Source organism: Pagrus major, chromosome 4 (genome assembly GCF_040436345.1).
Source record: "Pagrus major chromosome 4, Pma_NU_1.0".
NCBI classification, from domain to species: Eukaryota; Metazoa; Chordata; class Actinopteri; order Spariformes; family Sparidae; genus Pagrus; species Pagrus major.
Window position 1 is genome coordinate 20,374,275 of NC_133218.1, and position 16,333 is coordinate 20,390,607.

The following is a 16,333-nucleotide window of genomic DNA, read 5'->3' on the forward strand; positions in this document are numbered from 1 at the left end:
TATTTTATCAAAGAACATTTTTCTTTGGCCTTGAGATGCATAGCTGATAATGTGCGACTGGTGAATTATGTTTTATGTTGCAGTTATATAGCCTTGTTTTCTCATATTAAATAATGAGTTTCCCAATCTGAACAAAGCAATCTTCAGATTACTGTCTGTGACAACATGATATTTGCTATTGTTAAACATTTGGTTTATATTGAACTCAGAGTGCAGTGTGTCTCCCTTCCCTTCAACAGGTAGCTTTGTAACCTCTCTGCCTGCCTCTTCCTCCTTTCCTTCCTACATATTATCACTTTCATTAATCCTTGTCTTCTAGCTTGCAGGTCTTTCATTTTTAACCATGCTAGCGGCATGGCTCTGTGGATTGGATTGTCTGTATCTCGACCCTCCACCACTTTGGTCCAGACTGAAATATTTAAGCTGGAAATGGATTGCTATGAAATTTTGTACAGATGTTCATTGTTGTTAGAGGATGAATCCTGCAGACTTTGGTCATCACCTGACTTATTTTCTAGTGCTGTCATGAGGCTGACATTTGTGAGTTTGAGTGAAATCTCTCAACAACTATTGGAGTATTGCTGTGAAATCTGTGTTCATGTCCCATCCGCCTCAGGATAAATTGTAAAACATTGGTGATCCTTTACGTTTTCCCTTAGCAAAAAGGTGTCCAAAGTGAGCCAGTGGGTGAAAGTTGGCCCACCATAAGGTTCAATTTGGCCCACACTGTTTATGCTGTTTATTTTTTGTGAGGTAAAAATGCTCTTTAAATATGTAGGATGTGTTAATATACATAGCACAAAAAGTAAGGAAATTTGTGTTTGGTAGATTATTTCTTTGTTGTAACGATGTTTCTTGGCAATAAATCTTATACCGTTGGAAAGCCTGTTTATTTCCCTTTTAAATGGTGCTGCATTTGTAAGGAACATGCATTTGTGGGATGAGCAGCAGAGCTGAGTATGTGGGTTGCGCCCATGAAAAATGTGCCAAATCTTCTCTGCCAAACAGCTGTGCTGCTATTGACTCTTGTTTGGTGGATTGGATGATTGAAGTCATCAAACAAGACATATTGGCAATTTAACAATTGATTAATTTAACAAACAGGAGCCTCAGTAGCGTGTAGAAGAACCGTACACAGCCACAACAGCCTGGCACCTCCTCCTCATGCTGGTCACCAGCCTGGTCACACAGAGTGGGTTTTTTCAGAGACCACCTCCAGAAGTTGGGAGTGGAGAGGATGGAATGGCCTGCCAGCAGTCCTGACCTCAACCCCATTGAACACTTGTGGGATCAGCTTGGGCGTGCTGTTCGTGCCAGAGTGACCAACACAACCACGTTGGCTGACTGAAGAATGGGATTGTGTGACCAGGCTGGTGACCAGCATGAGGAGGAGGTGCCAGGCTATTGTGGCTGTTTATGGTTCTTCCACACGCTCCTGAGGCTCCTGTTTGTTAAATGAATACATTGTTAAATTGCCAACATGTCTTGTTTCTTCAGACTTCAATCACCCAATCCACCAAACAAGAGTCAATAGCAGAATAAGCTGTTTGGCAGAGAAGATTTGGCAGATTTTCCATGGGCGCAACCCTAATACTCAGCTCTGCTGCTCATCCCACAAATGCATATTCCTTACAAATGTGGCACCATTTAAAAGGGAAATAAACAGGCTTTCCAACGGTATAAGATTTATTGCCAAGAAGCATCGTTACAACAAAGAAATAATCTACCAAACACAAATTTCCTTACTTTTTGTGCTATGTTTATATATATAATCTGAGAATGACGGGTAGAGTCACAGTTTGCACATGACGTCAGTCAATGAAGGGAACTTGGGATCCTAGTACCATTTCTACATCTTAACACAATGCAAAAGTATGGCCCGCGATTAAGTTACAGTTTTGGCCCTCCAGGGCAAAAAGTTTGGCCACCCCTGCTCTTGTGCTATCATTAGGTAAAAAAAAATGTGATTTGTTCAATACTTTGGTTTATAACCAATTATCTACAAAGCTAAAGGCATGTCCATCAGCCTAAGCTGCACTTTGTGTTTTATACTAATTGGCAAATGTAAGTATGCTAATAGGCTAAACCATTTGGCATCTAACATATCCCACATCCACATTTTAATTCAACGTGAGGGTTCAATATGCAGTGGTTGATCACCCCAGATGGAGCAGGATGGAGATGGAAAACTTACTTAAGCAGGACACTTTTGTTCCGACAAACAATCAGAAGCTAGCAGTTCTTGGACTGAGGTAAACGACAGAGAACCACAGAGGCAGATTGGACACATACAAATCCCAGGTCTGTAACAAATTTGTCAGACTAATAATGTAGGTGCTAACTACAAACAAAACTCATTACATCATAACAATGTTATGTGTTAAAAACTTGTATGTTGAAGTAAACATGTATGTAACACTGTGATCCTACCCTCTCACTGAAGTTACATAGTGCAGAAACAAGTGATGGGGGGCAGAGTGGCTGAGACAGAGACACCATTCACCTTAATACAAGACACTGAACCATCAAAATTAGTTTGAAGCTGTTATTTTAAGGTGAAAAAGTTACATACTGTTGCTTTAACTTCTGAAACGTACATTAGCATTGACACAGTGAGCATATTTCAATGCTAGCATTAACAATTAGTTCAATGCACCACTGTGACAAAGTACAGCCTCTCAGAGCTGCTACCATGGCTGTCTGCTTGTCCTCCTTCATCATACTCACTCTATCTCTGACCATTTGTAGCTTAATTTTGCCATCTTCTCACCTGCCGTCCTTCATCTTATGGCTCATTGATCTCATTAACGGTTACAGCCTGTTTGACCCGCTGTGTCTTTTTATTTCCTCCCAGATATTTCATCTCCACTTGATCTTCCACCTCATTAACTTTCAGTTAACACGATTAACCTTCCTCGTCTTCATATTGTCTTCAACAAGTGTCAGATCTGTATTAAAATCGGCCTTTGTCAGGACACTGTGAGACTTTATTTGTAATTTTTTATTTCATATGTCATGAAGCATACTCAGTTAAATTCCACGAAGGAAAAAAAAGTACTTCTCTTATAAATCCATCTGGTTTATCTGCTAATTGCCCGAAATGTAAATGTAAAATGTAATTTATGCAGTTACATAAAATGCTGTTATGCATTGCATTTGACTAATTACACATGGTAATGCAAACATACAGCAAAAAATGGGTCAGCCTTGTGTTTGCTGAGAAAAGTAAAATTCAGCTCGGTTCACTCTGCTAGTTTCTCAAAGAAATCCAGCAAGTTGCTGTCGGTGATGTAATGTGGATTGAGCTGAAAGAAAAAAATGTGTTTGGAAGTTGATTGGGCCATGACCTCACACGGGTTTTCCCAGCATTTTACCAAATGCATGCTGGGAAAGGCTCAATTGCATCGCTGGCACTGAACGCACTAAGCATGCACGGTATGCAAAATGGATGAATGGATGATGTGGAATACTTAAGTGTATCTATTAAAGCTTCAGTTGGACATAAGCCCATTAAATATTTAAAATCCTCACTAATTTCCTTGTTACAGCTGACGAGTGATGGACATGCATTAAAGTCGCAGAGTTTTATGTGAGCATTTGATTAGAAGAGGAGCAGGTGGAGAAAGAAATTCTCTCACAAGTGGGAATTATTTTCATTTCAGACGTGCTGATGATTCACTTTCTTCACAGTTTTGTCACATTTTCTTCCTGTGCCAATACTGTAAAGAACTCAACATGCATCATTTACCTTGAACAAGTGTGATGTTATTTTCTGTACAACTTCAAAATCTTGATCTCACCCTTGTCAAACGTGTCTGTGCCTGAGAACAGACATTGTGGAAGTTTTTTTGGTGACTGATAGATCGTGTTGAAGAGGAGCTCATGTGACACACCGCCTGACTCTGTGACTAAAATCTCCAAGCAGCTTTTAATAATAAATCTAATATTCATGGTGATAATTGAGCCACTTCTGTAGAACCGTTTAGTCACCTGCATTATTCATTTAAACTAGTTGTGCATAATGAATGTGGCATCGCAGCAACAACACAAAAGACTGTCTGCTTCTGTTTTCACACTTGAACCAATGTTGTTGCCCCCAAGGCTTTGACATTGATGTTTCTCTTCCTTGTTGATATAATACTCATGGCATGAATTACAAAATAACTAGACATTTCTTATGTATCATGTATAATTCAGAAATAAAAGGATGGCAGCTAAAATGTGAAAGAAAATTGAGCAAAGGTCTGTTAATGTTGCGCTGCATACAGATCCTTGTTTGTGATCACATGTACATACTGTCACGTAACACACGTCTCCATGTGAGTGCACTTATAGCCAGTCCTGCTCCTACAGAGCTGCTGTACCCCCAGTGTTGTGTGTGTATGTAGCATGAAATTAGACACAACAGTTCAAAGAAAAAGACCCTCCGAGACATGAGAAAATTAAACATTAATTTCTGGTCCACGCTCTGTAGTTCAGTTAATGTTCAGCCATGAATTCTCCTTATTGGCACAGCCAGTTAGTCTCCTGGTTCTTGTTAACAAGGAAACAGTGCACATGCAGGACATGAGCGAATCAGCCAATTTGCCTTTCCAATCACTCATTATCTGCCATTTGATTTACATATAAAAATCCACAATGTTAATAGCTTTATTGAATTCCCAAAGAATCATTTAAAGCAGCTCTATAACAAGAGTTATTTATTAAATATAACTTCAGTATATTGAATTGCCAAAGCCTTATTCCAAAAATACAGCACTTATTGATTTCAGGGAGAGAAAAAAAAGGCCTCATTCAGCCCAGCTTTGATATTCTGGCCAACAGCCACCTGTCATATCGATGTGATCCACCCCCAGGAAAGAGAAATATGGACACACAAACACCAGCTCTCTCTCTTCTCAGCATCTCCATTTGAGACTGTTTCGCTTCTTGAAACAAGGACGTGTTTATTCAAGATCAGAGAGCAGAAACACATTGTGGACTTAAATGAATATGCAGGTGCTCTTGGGAGAGACACACTGACAGGAGAAAACTTAGATAAAAGTTTCCTTAGCAATTTAAAGCTACTGTGTCCAGGGCCCTCGGAGATTGTACAAGTTGATATGCGGTTAAGTATTATAGTGGCTCAATTAAAACTCTACTGAGCAGTCGATACAGAGTTGAGTAATTACTCAGAGCATCCTAGTTAAAATGTAAAGTTTTAGTGGAAAGTTGAAGAGGAAACAAATGACTTTTAACCCCCTGCATTTCCAAGAGGTATTGCGCTGCTGTGGCAAAGACAACTGGATCTCTTTGTTTCCCTCAGAGTCGCAACTTACAACAACACAGGACAAAGCTGTGTTCATCATTTGTTAAATCTATTATGGAGATGTGAAAGCAGATAAAAACAGGCCGTCCTACTGTTACAACCCATATTTACGTTTCATGTTAGGCGGCGACCTCTTGTAAATAGTCGTAGTAAATTTTATGGCGACAAAGGAGGAAGTCAGCTGAAGTAGTAGAGCGACAACTCTGCGCAGGGAAGAGGTTGGGACGGACGGTGGGTCAAACAAGCACAGGACTTTCACTCAGGAGGCCGCTGTTTGAAGGCAACGGTGAGTTACGTCACATACTTTTGGTATGGCTGGCTTGGCAAATAGCTGACCACAGTTCGAGTCTCACCACTGGTTATATTTTTCGACACAAGGAGATATTGCCAGCCATTTTTGTGGCAACAAAAACCGGGTGTTTTTTTTTACAAACTGTCTCCATCTGTGATCATGGCAACCAGAACAATGATTTAAGTGAAACCATGACGTTATTAGAACCCTAATTAAGTGTTTTTTGTGTCTAAACCTAAGCAGAGCAGAGGTGTTGTGATGAGAGAGAAATAGAAAATTCAACCTAAACAAACATAAAGTTGCAACATAAAGAAACGTTCAGAACATTTGAACTTATCTGTGGTTTTGCAGAAACGTACTTAGCTAACAGTTATTCTGGTGATTGGACTGCCATCGCTTAGATATGAGAGGATGTGCCTGATATAAATCATCCCCAGTCAGCCTTCATTTTTCAGGGAGATATCATGCCCAGTGGCAAAAAGTGCATCGTGAAGGTAAGGTTTATATGGATCCTATCTTAATGTAGATGGTGCCATTATTCTATTGCCATTACGTGCAATCAACATTTACCTTATAATATGTTCAAGCAAAAAAAAACCTGACTATCAGCAATTTAAGAATACGATTTTTTAAAATCCAATTTAAATAATTGATAATTATATTCTGTAAAACAGAGAGAAACAGAAAAAAATGCTGAAATACACCAAGACAGGAAAATGAAGCAGAAAATAGACTTATAACTGACATCTGGTGAAAAAGAAAAACATGTAAAATAACAAAAGGGTCAGTGTCCGGTCATTATACAGTACATGAAAAAATAATGCTTCAGGGATGTACGCATCAATCTTAATCAATATACGGGATGTGTTTTTGCCCTCACATGTATATTAATGCATGGATCTGTGTGCATATGCGCAGCTGGGAGTGTGTACACTGCACTGACAGCGGTAATAGTAAGCACTCTTCCTTTTTCCTTCGTCTCTTTTTCTCCTGGGTGAACGGTCTTGAAAATGTATGTTATGGTTGTTGAGTCCTGAGTGCACTTGTAAGTTTCACAAGAACATCAAAACACAATCAAGTCGTGTGGATCCCCGAGGCTCCAGGCTGGGAGCTAGCACTTAGGGAAAGAGAGGATTAAGGGGGGAGAGAAAAAATGGAGAGATGAAGGTATGAAGGGAAGCAGAGGAACGATGTGATGCTGAAGACTGGGATAAATGACCTTCATTTCATATTGCTGAAGCTAGATGATAAGATATTTTGACACAAAACCTAGATAAGATGATAATGCATGGTTCTTATCAGAAGCAGAGTTTATGACTAATTGTTTCCCTCATACTTTCATCCAGAAGTTTTTATCCTCCTCTGTCGTTAAGTACCGAGTTCACTGAATCGATCCAAAGCTCAGCAGCAGCCCTAAAACCTCTTAAATTACAGGTGTCACAATTCACTACAGAGCTGAGCGAACCCTGACAGCCAGGGAGCGAGAGTAAGGGAAAATTAAAAGACTTTCTTTTTTTTTACATGGTCAAGAAATCCCGCTCAATTTTGCTCACTTTCGAAGCCCAAGTGTGAGGAATGGTAATTGAGCCATCAATCCAGGGAGGAGAGAAAGATGAATAGACAGCAGGGAGACAGAGAATAAAGTGGAGGGGAGAAGAGAGAAAGATGTGTAAAAAGACTGGCTTACAGAGGACAGGAAGCTTATCTCCTTTGAATTTTGTTCCCTTGTTACTGTTTATGTGTTAGGAAAAATATAATTATGCTTAGATTGTTACTGATGTCACGTCTGCAAAATCCTCACTGCCAACTGCTGAAAGGTTTTTTAAAAATTAGTAATTTGTTCAATATCATATTGAGGTAACAAGGGTTTGGCTAAACTGGAGCAACTTTAATCATTTGGTCAAGTGATGGGAGATGGTTTAATTTGGGTTTAGAAGTTGTAAATGTTTAAGGTAGGATTAGACATGGTGGTGGGTTTCATTTATTGTGCGTTTAGGAGTTAAGTTAAGGGTTTTTTGTGCTTAAGTTATGGATCATAAGAATAAGCAGACTTCAGGTTCGGCAACAGATCGTATAAAAGACGTAGCCACCGTGACGTTACGTAGTGGTTTGTGGAATACTGTTTTGAAGTCTAGAGTTGTGCATTTTGACTGTCGCCATCTTGTTTTTTTTGAGTCAGAAGCGGCCATAAGTATTTGGACGAGAGGGAGGAGGGGATCTCACTGAAAACTTGAGGACTCGTGGTGGATGCTCGGACTCGTGGTGGTGGTTGCCGTGGTGGCAACTTGTCAATCACAAGGTCGCCATTCCCTAAAGCTTTCCCTGTGAGGTGTCTGCTGTTAGATGCAGCATACTTATACAAATGGTTTGTATTAAGAGAATATATTGGAATGTTAGTTGCTGTTTGGGCCTTCCTGACCTGGAGGTTATTTGGTCAGGGGTACCAGGATGATGACATGATGGTGCTGTGGTCAAGGTAACAGATATCAAATGTTAGGTCAACAGAGTCATGAAGGTCCTGGGTCAGAGGTGAAGAGGCGCCTCTCTTCTTATCTGTCCCTCTTTTGATGTGAATCATATGTGGTAACTAAGTTTTTGACCAAAACAAGCTCGGTATATAAGGAGCTGTCTGCATATTTTCGTCAGAGTTTCATTATTCGGCTGGAGGCTCTCCGAGTAACGTGTTACTTGATTACGATACTGAACTTATTGTAATAAATTTTTTATACAACTAAGACAGTGTTGGCGGAGTTTTTCTTCAAACATCTTCAACTGCATCGCCACAGAATATACGACACCTGCTTTATTGTCTAGCATACTCGAAATGGGACAAATGATCAAGATGGTGTATTGAAGAAGACTTCAAACCAGCAAGTGAAACCATAAGCTCATTAGGAAACTGTTCACTGAGCTAATAAATCCAGTAAGATTTTCTCATAGACTCCTTTTTCTGACCAGTGGAGTCGCCCCCTGCTGGCTGTCAGAAAGAATGCAGGTTTAAGCTGCTTTATCATTGACCTCGAGGCTACGTCCAGTTCTTCTATTATACAGTCTATATGGTCTCTGTAAGAGACCATTTAGACCTCTGTCTGTAAGACTGTCTGTAAGACTGTAATTGTATGGATAATACATCTTTGATAAAATCTTTGATAAAAGCCAATTATCCACCTTATCAGTAAGGTAGATGCTTTACATGAGCATAAATGATGTCCATGTGTAATGATGTTTTTCGACCGATCCTTCCAATGACTAACACTGTAATTAAAGTGACATTCCACTCATTTTTACAGGTCAAAGTCTGTTTAAAGATCTTGGGAGAACTATACAAAATAAATTGTAGATGTCTTTAGTGGCTGCAGAGGGCTCTGAATGAAATCAGATTGAAAGTCTGAAAGGATGAAAAGCGATTCTAAGCCTACGTTAGCCTGTCGACTTGGTGGACGAGATGCATTGTGTACCTTTGGTTCTGCTGCATCAACTTGGAGACTTAAAAATAAAAATAGTCCACCTTTAGTCTGACAAGTTTATACAAGTGCAGCTCTTAATCAATGGAGTACTCAGAGTACAAAATAAAGCTGCTGCTTGGAGTGTGTGCATATTAGTATGCAGCACCATATTCAAAGGTGTTTTTGTTTTGGTCAAGTTTAACTTTGTATACAGCCACTGCAAGGGTAAACGTGTCAGTGTGGCCGAGCATCATTCCATGGCAGTTTCAGTAAATCTTCAACTCTCTACCCTGTGAGAGTCGCGCTCCTGACATTATTTATTTTGCGTGTGACACTGGGAAAGCAATCTTGGCGCCCACCACAATGGATATTTATCTTAATTTACCAGTTTACTTTATTGCCTCGGAGAAAATTGTTTCCACCTTTTCCTTGAGCAAAAATGATTCAAAATGCAGGACCACAGACGGATGAAATGACCCCTTTGATGATGCAATGTTTAGGATGAAATATTTAGGCAGGTTTCAATCCAAGATTTCTCTGATACCTTGTTACGCTCATTTGCCCTTGCAGTTATAAAATGGTTTATTTGATAATCTTGTTGTGTTAAGTTATAATCCAATCTACACGTCTCTCTCTGTGTTTTTCATTTCAGTGTGATTATATTTTCACTATATTTTGCTTCTTTTATTCTATCTTATGCCATAAAATGATTATTTACATCAGATTACAACCTGGCCAGTGATGAATCGGTGTTATTGTCATTGATAAGGACACCTGAGTTTTATTGCCATCACCACATATATTTCAGCTTATATGAATTTTAAACCTGGTCCTCACATTTGAATTTACCTTATTCCTCAGGCGCCTGCGCGCGCACACACGCGCGCGCGCGCACTCACACACACACACACACACACACACACAAACAGTATGCTTGTGATTAAGGGTGTCCAGGCCTGTCATTACAGCGTGTGGTGTGGGGAAATGATGTCTCAGTAGACCTCCTGCATAAGGCAGAGCAAGAGTTAAGACATTAATAGGCAGAGAAAAGCTTTACAGCATCACTGTCTACCTCTGTGCTAGGACTGGCAAGATCAAAGGCTGACTCTGAGAGGGAGAGAGGAGAGGAGAGGAGAGGAGAGGAGAGGAGAAGAGAAGAGAGGAGAAGAGAGGAGATGAGGGTAGAGAAAGACAGCCAGATACACAGACACAGAGGAAGGGAGAGAAAAGTCATCCAGCGACAAGGAGACAGAGAGAATAGCAAGTTCTGAAAGCACAGAAGGGACAGGGAGGCAGGTAAAGAAAAAATCGACAGGGAGGATAAATAGAAGACATTTCCCTTCTGCCACCTGCCTTACTGCTGACTTCAGATTATGCGCTGCATTGGCCTCGGTGTCACCTTCTGTATGCCTTGTGAAATCCTTGGAACAAGGCAGCCGATGAACTTGTCTGGTCAGCACCCTGACTACTGAGTCATGCTAATTGGAAATAAGCCTGCAGTGAACATGTTTTCATCGAGAAATGACGCAGCAATGACTCATTTTTTTAGCCACATTGTTCGCTCGATTGAGGGTGATGTTACTCAGTTCCCTGCTTCGGTCCAAACAGAAATGTCTCAAAAGGTTTTGATAGATAACCGTGAAATTAAACAGACCACCGTGTATCCTAATGATTTTGTTCATCCTCTGACTTTTCTTCTGGCACCACCTGAAGGTTCACATTTGAGGTTTTAAGTGAAATGTCTTGTCAACTATGGGATGAACCCCTGCGATCCATACTTGAATATCTCAACAGCTATAAGTAGATTCCCCACAGGATGAATTGTAAAAACTCTAGTGATAATATCTCTTTAAATCTAGCGTCACCACCAGGTCGACATTTCAATTTAGCCTGACTTCTGTCCATAAGAATACCAACAACGCTAACTCCATTGAGTGAATGCTCGTCTGTTCACTCATGCTTTACCTTGGTTTCTGTCAAAGCGGTACCTTTTCTTTTACAGGGAAGAGTTTCCTCGGTTATTCCAGTTGTTCCACCGTCACCTGGGGAAAACAAATCTTCTTCCTGTGTTGGTTGCGTAATGGCACATGTGCTTCCTTTGTGCTAAGATTGAGCCTTCACTGTCAGGGTTAAAAATCCATCCCAGTGTCAGACAGAATAGCGTAGTGAAAGCGAGGCTTATAGGGCACCAATGGATGTTGTCATTTTTCTATAACCATTATACTCTGCGGTCAATATTTACTTCACAATGATTTTACGCAATAGGCTATGTTAAACAAAAAAATTGTCTAATTCCACTTTAACTCAAAGCACCATTATGAGAGTACAGCTTCATAGAACAGTTTGAAGCAAAATGTTTACATCTTTTTTATAAGAAAGGACATGTAACGATCTTTGTCACTGTGATACCGCAAACTTGCAGCAGAATCAGTTCATAACTGTAGCACAGGCAGTCATTGTTATTTCATTAGTGCCAGATTTCAAAGGCAATCTGCCCGAGTTTTATCAAACACAGAAATAAATGGTGTGAAAAATGTGAGAGGAGTGAGCGCATCCTACAACACTTCACAGCTGCACACATTCCACTACGACCAGGTGAATATGAATTATAAATATGTTACGTATAAGTGCTTATGTGCTTACATAAAATGTGTCTATTGAACATCAAATCTAAGCATTTCAAAGGTAGGCTCTAGGAGGGCTCCATTATTTCTAACCAACCTCAAACCACTCTGCGAAAATGCTCTTAATTTGAGGAAGTGACATTTATTTGATCCTTTAAAAAACATCCCCCAGTAATGTTTTTATGAACTTTTAAACTCAAAGTATTGGTATGAAATCTATCAGTTTTAATCAGCCCCTTCATACCTCTCCCCCCTGACTTCCTTTCCCCTTTTTTCCCTTTGGGTGAATAATCTATTATTCATGCTTTTCCTTCACTCGGGGAGTGTCCACTTCAACAAGGTTTGAAGTCGAGAAGTTTAACAGAAGTGAAGTAAAAATTGAGATGAGGCAACTCAATCTGGGTGCACCTTTTCTGGATGGACATTTTATTCTTAGGCACGTGTACTGCAGGGATCCATGCAGGGGTCAAGTGAGTGTTAACACAGGGCTCCAGAGAGTTTCTTCTGATGTGAACTGCAGCTATGGAGCCGGTTAGCATAAGATAGCTCGGAATGGGACAGAGAGGGTTTAATCGTCACAGGTAAAGAAGTAAGCGCTTAACATTTAGCACATGCTATTTAGAAATTAAGTCATCTTTTGTTGTGGGTGTCAAATAAGGCTGCATTCGTTTGGCAGAGCTATTTTAAAGTCTTTGAGGTAAGTCAGCGTCAAGTCTCTCAAGTCTGAATGCTGACAATTGTTTTTCTGTTATATCTGGGACCAATTATGGGACGTTATGCAATTTTTATCCCGCTGAAATCATCTACTCATGAACTCATACAATCCTCCAATTACATCACCTAAAATCGAATATTTTGAAGTCTGTTGAACATGAAAAGATTTTTTTTGTCTTCTGAGTCCTTATGTCCCCACCGCTTTGCAACACAAAGTGACGCCTTTGCTTAAGTAACATCAAGTGTTCAGGGAGTCAAGTATCACAGAAGTCAAGTCCAAGTCAAATCTCAAGGCCTACTTTCTTTACTTTTTAATTTTATTATTAAAGCCTGTCTGAAGTCCAATTGTGCATCTTTGCAGGTCTGTCATTCATCCTTGTCTATCAGAATTTATTTGGATTGAATGCTCTTATGTGTCATTTTCTTTGTTGAATAAATAAACATTTTTATAAGATTGAATACTGTCTGTTGTGTGTACTGTCTGGCTGATTTTCCCTGAGGATAATAAAGTCTAAGTCTTTATTCTGTAAGCCTTACAAACACAAATGCAGTATATTTCAAATAGGATATTGGTGATAAATTAAGGACTCATTTATCAACTTTAAATCTGCAAAACAACAGGAGTCAGTACCTCAAATATTTGCAATCATTATTATTTTATGTAATTCTGCTGTACACATTTTAAATCATCCTTACTTTTGAAGTTCACCATTCTACCTCTAGCCACATACAGGGGTCACAAGTGGAAATGACTGAACCACTGTTGGAAATAGTTACAATTTAAGATGCAAGTAGTCTAAACGCACATCCTGAATTGGCATAATTCATGGCCAGTTATACTGATCTGCTCTTCCAATTTGCATTTAATTTGTGGGAAAATGATGACTTGCAATGTAAAACTGAACTGGTAGTTTTCTCTCAAATTCAATTTCCCTGCAAGACTGTCCAAGCCTTTAGTTTTATACCTCCCGATCAATTCTGTCTTTTCCTCAAAGGATGAATGAGTGTCCGGGCCTGGGTAATATGTCCTGCATTCAGTCTGTTAAGCCTGTACTTTGTCTTCTGGTGCAGCTGTTATGGATGTCTCTTTCCCTGCAGCTGCCGAGGCTCACAGAGGTCCACGGGAGGAACAACAACACCTCTCTTCTTGATATAGCTCATCAAGGGCCACACCAGTTAGTCTTGAAGCGCTCTTGATTTTCTTTCCTTTTCCACGAGTCCCTTTTGAATTAAAACTGTAGACAAGTTTTGGAGAAGTGGTAAACTTGATACAGTTTTATCCGAGTTCCGCTGCCTTCTAAGACAACTGTCACAACAACAACAACAAAAGAACACCTTGCTTTTACGTCTCTTCGCTCTCGACTTTCTTTTGCATTAAGGAGTTTGTTTGCAGACAAACAGCAGATGAAAGGATAGAGATATCTGTGTTCCTCTCCTTTACCTTGAGGTACCCTCTCACATTCAGCCCTGTCCCACTCATTTTCCTCTGGCATTGTCTGTCTGCGTTGACATTGATGGTACCTGATGTCGCCCCCGGCCGTGAAAAAAAAAACACATGAGAGGAAACTTTGTTCTCAAGTAAAACCCCTCATCCTTCTGTTTTTTAGCGCATTTTGGTTACATAAAAACCTACAATTAAGTTGTTCTGTCTTTCTCTGAAGTGTCACATCTGGTGGTTTCACTGCTGATAGTTCATCATGTACCCATCTTGCCAGAAGAGGCAAAATGATGACTTGAGCATCTTTTTTTAGGCTAGCATCCCAGGTGTACGGTAGTCGGTATGCCCAGTCCTAATCTGTTATGTGGTTCTCTCTCTAAGGGATCCTAGACTGCCAACTTCAGGTTTTCTTGTTCATTCGTTGCAGGAGTGTGTTCTGTAGCATTATTCACAAAATTCACATTTTTGTGTGCACATTGACAGTTTGACTTGACCTCTATAAGGATTTATACTTTGCAGACTTTCCCCCCCTCAGAGATTAGCTGTGTAACAATCAATCAACAGCAGCGGTCCTGGTCACTCACTTCCACTGATGGAATATTGACAAATGATGACGTTTGAAATGAATGATGGATGCCCCAAACGGTACTAAATCTATAGACCCACTTGTTAACTGTCCGGCACAGTCAGTGTCAAACGCTTCGAGTCAGGCATTTTTCACAAGAGGGAAAATATCAGATTGACAGTGTGGTTGAATCTGATCGGATTCTAGCAGCACAAATAATGAAGAAGCTTTTCCAAGTCATAAGTGCTGTATTGTAAGCAACTGGACATGTTTCAGTTTCTTGAAGACGTTTCACCTCTCACCAAAGAGGCTTCTTCAGTTCTGACTGGAGGGCAGTTGCAGGCTTTAAAACTCTGTGTGGGAGTGTCCTTACAGAGTCGTTAAGGACACGTGTGAGCTCTGAGTTAGGGCTAGGGAGGGCTGACTTTTCTAAGTCGGTGATGTTCTGTAGCAAATCTATTCAATGGTGGCCTGTGGGCCGAATATGGCCCATTAACAACCTCATTCTGGGCTTTTGATCATTTTGTTAGAAGGCTAATTAGCCCATTTAATTAGTTACATCAGTTGGTAAAAATGCTTTAATTTCATGAAAAAAGTTTCAACCAAAGCTGTTTAAAGTGGTAATATGTACAAATCTGAGTGAAAAACATTCAAAAAGTAACTAAAATCATCGACAGAATATGAAAAAATAACAGTTTCGACGTTATGCCTTCAATTTATTGTGTTGTGGAGAAGTTAGCATGCTAACCAGCTAGCCCTACTACATCCCGGTTTAAAGCTCCTGTGCTAGCGGCATAAAAACAAACACATCTGGTTCCCAACTTCCCAGTGCGGGCCGCTAACTGCATGGCTAACTGAGCTAACTAGCTAATGGCAGCTACAGTTGGCGATTACTCTGGTGCTCCTTATTTGTATGGATTTGACTGGTGGCCAATTCTTACATATTGCACCTTTAAGCGGAGGGAATCAAACTGACAACCTGCTTAGATTAAAGATTAAAATGGTACATTGTTTTTTTCCCCCTGTATGTTTGTTTTTCAATTGTAAACTAATAAAAACAAAGCAGACAAAAAAAGGTGAATAGTTTTAATTTAACACATTTAAATTCTGAGCTTTGCAGGTCAGACATGGGGAATGTAAATGTCCAGCCTCTTGTCACTTCACTTTTTTTTCAAATCTGGCCCTTCTAAAATAGACCTGTTCGACAGTATCTTGCACATGAATATATCATAATGATTTTTTTCTCAAAAATTAACCCAGAAACATTACAAATTCAGTTAGTCACTAAATTTGTCTGTCTGAGCTCCAGCACTGTGGGTTTGCAAACAGCTGCATGCTGCTGGGAACAAGGTTAATGAGAGCAGTGAGACTGAACCATAGAGAACATTTAACGGCTGTGAGCGAAGCACTGAAGCCTACACATGCTGCTAAATGGCTTTCAGTGTGACTGACATACATAGCTGCAGATAACTGTGGCTCTCTTGATGTGTTTACATCACTTTCTACACCACTGAAACCCTAAAGTACATATAAAATAAAGGGTTCTGAGAAGTAAGGATCAAATTCACGCCAACATGTCCAAACACAGAGTGATGGAACTAAATGTTACCAGACTGAAAAAATGTCATTTTGGCTTAACAGAGCTCAGGCCAGATTAGCCTGCTTAGCTGTGGTTTCCTCCAGCATTCAGGACCATCCTATGCTCCGTATTTCTTTCTCATTCCATCCACTGTTTGACAATTCCTCCTCTATTTCCCCCTCTCCTCCTCCTTTATTGTCAATGACTGGAGTTTTAATGATTACATCTGGCGGTGGCACAAATTAATTCCTGCCTCTCTGGCAAAAAGCTGTTCCCCACCTGATTATGCAAAGCAGGCCTACATTCTCTCCCTTTGAAGTGGAGGAAAAGCTGCTTAGAGATTCTCCCCTTGAGGAAACACTGCAAT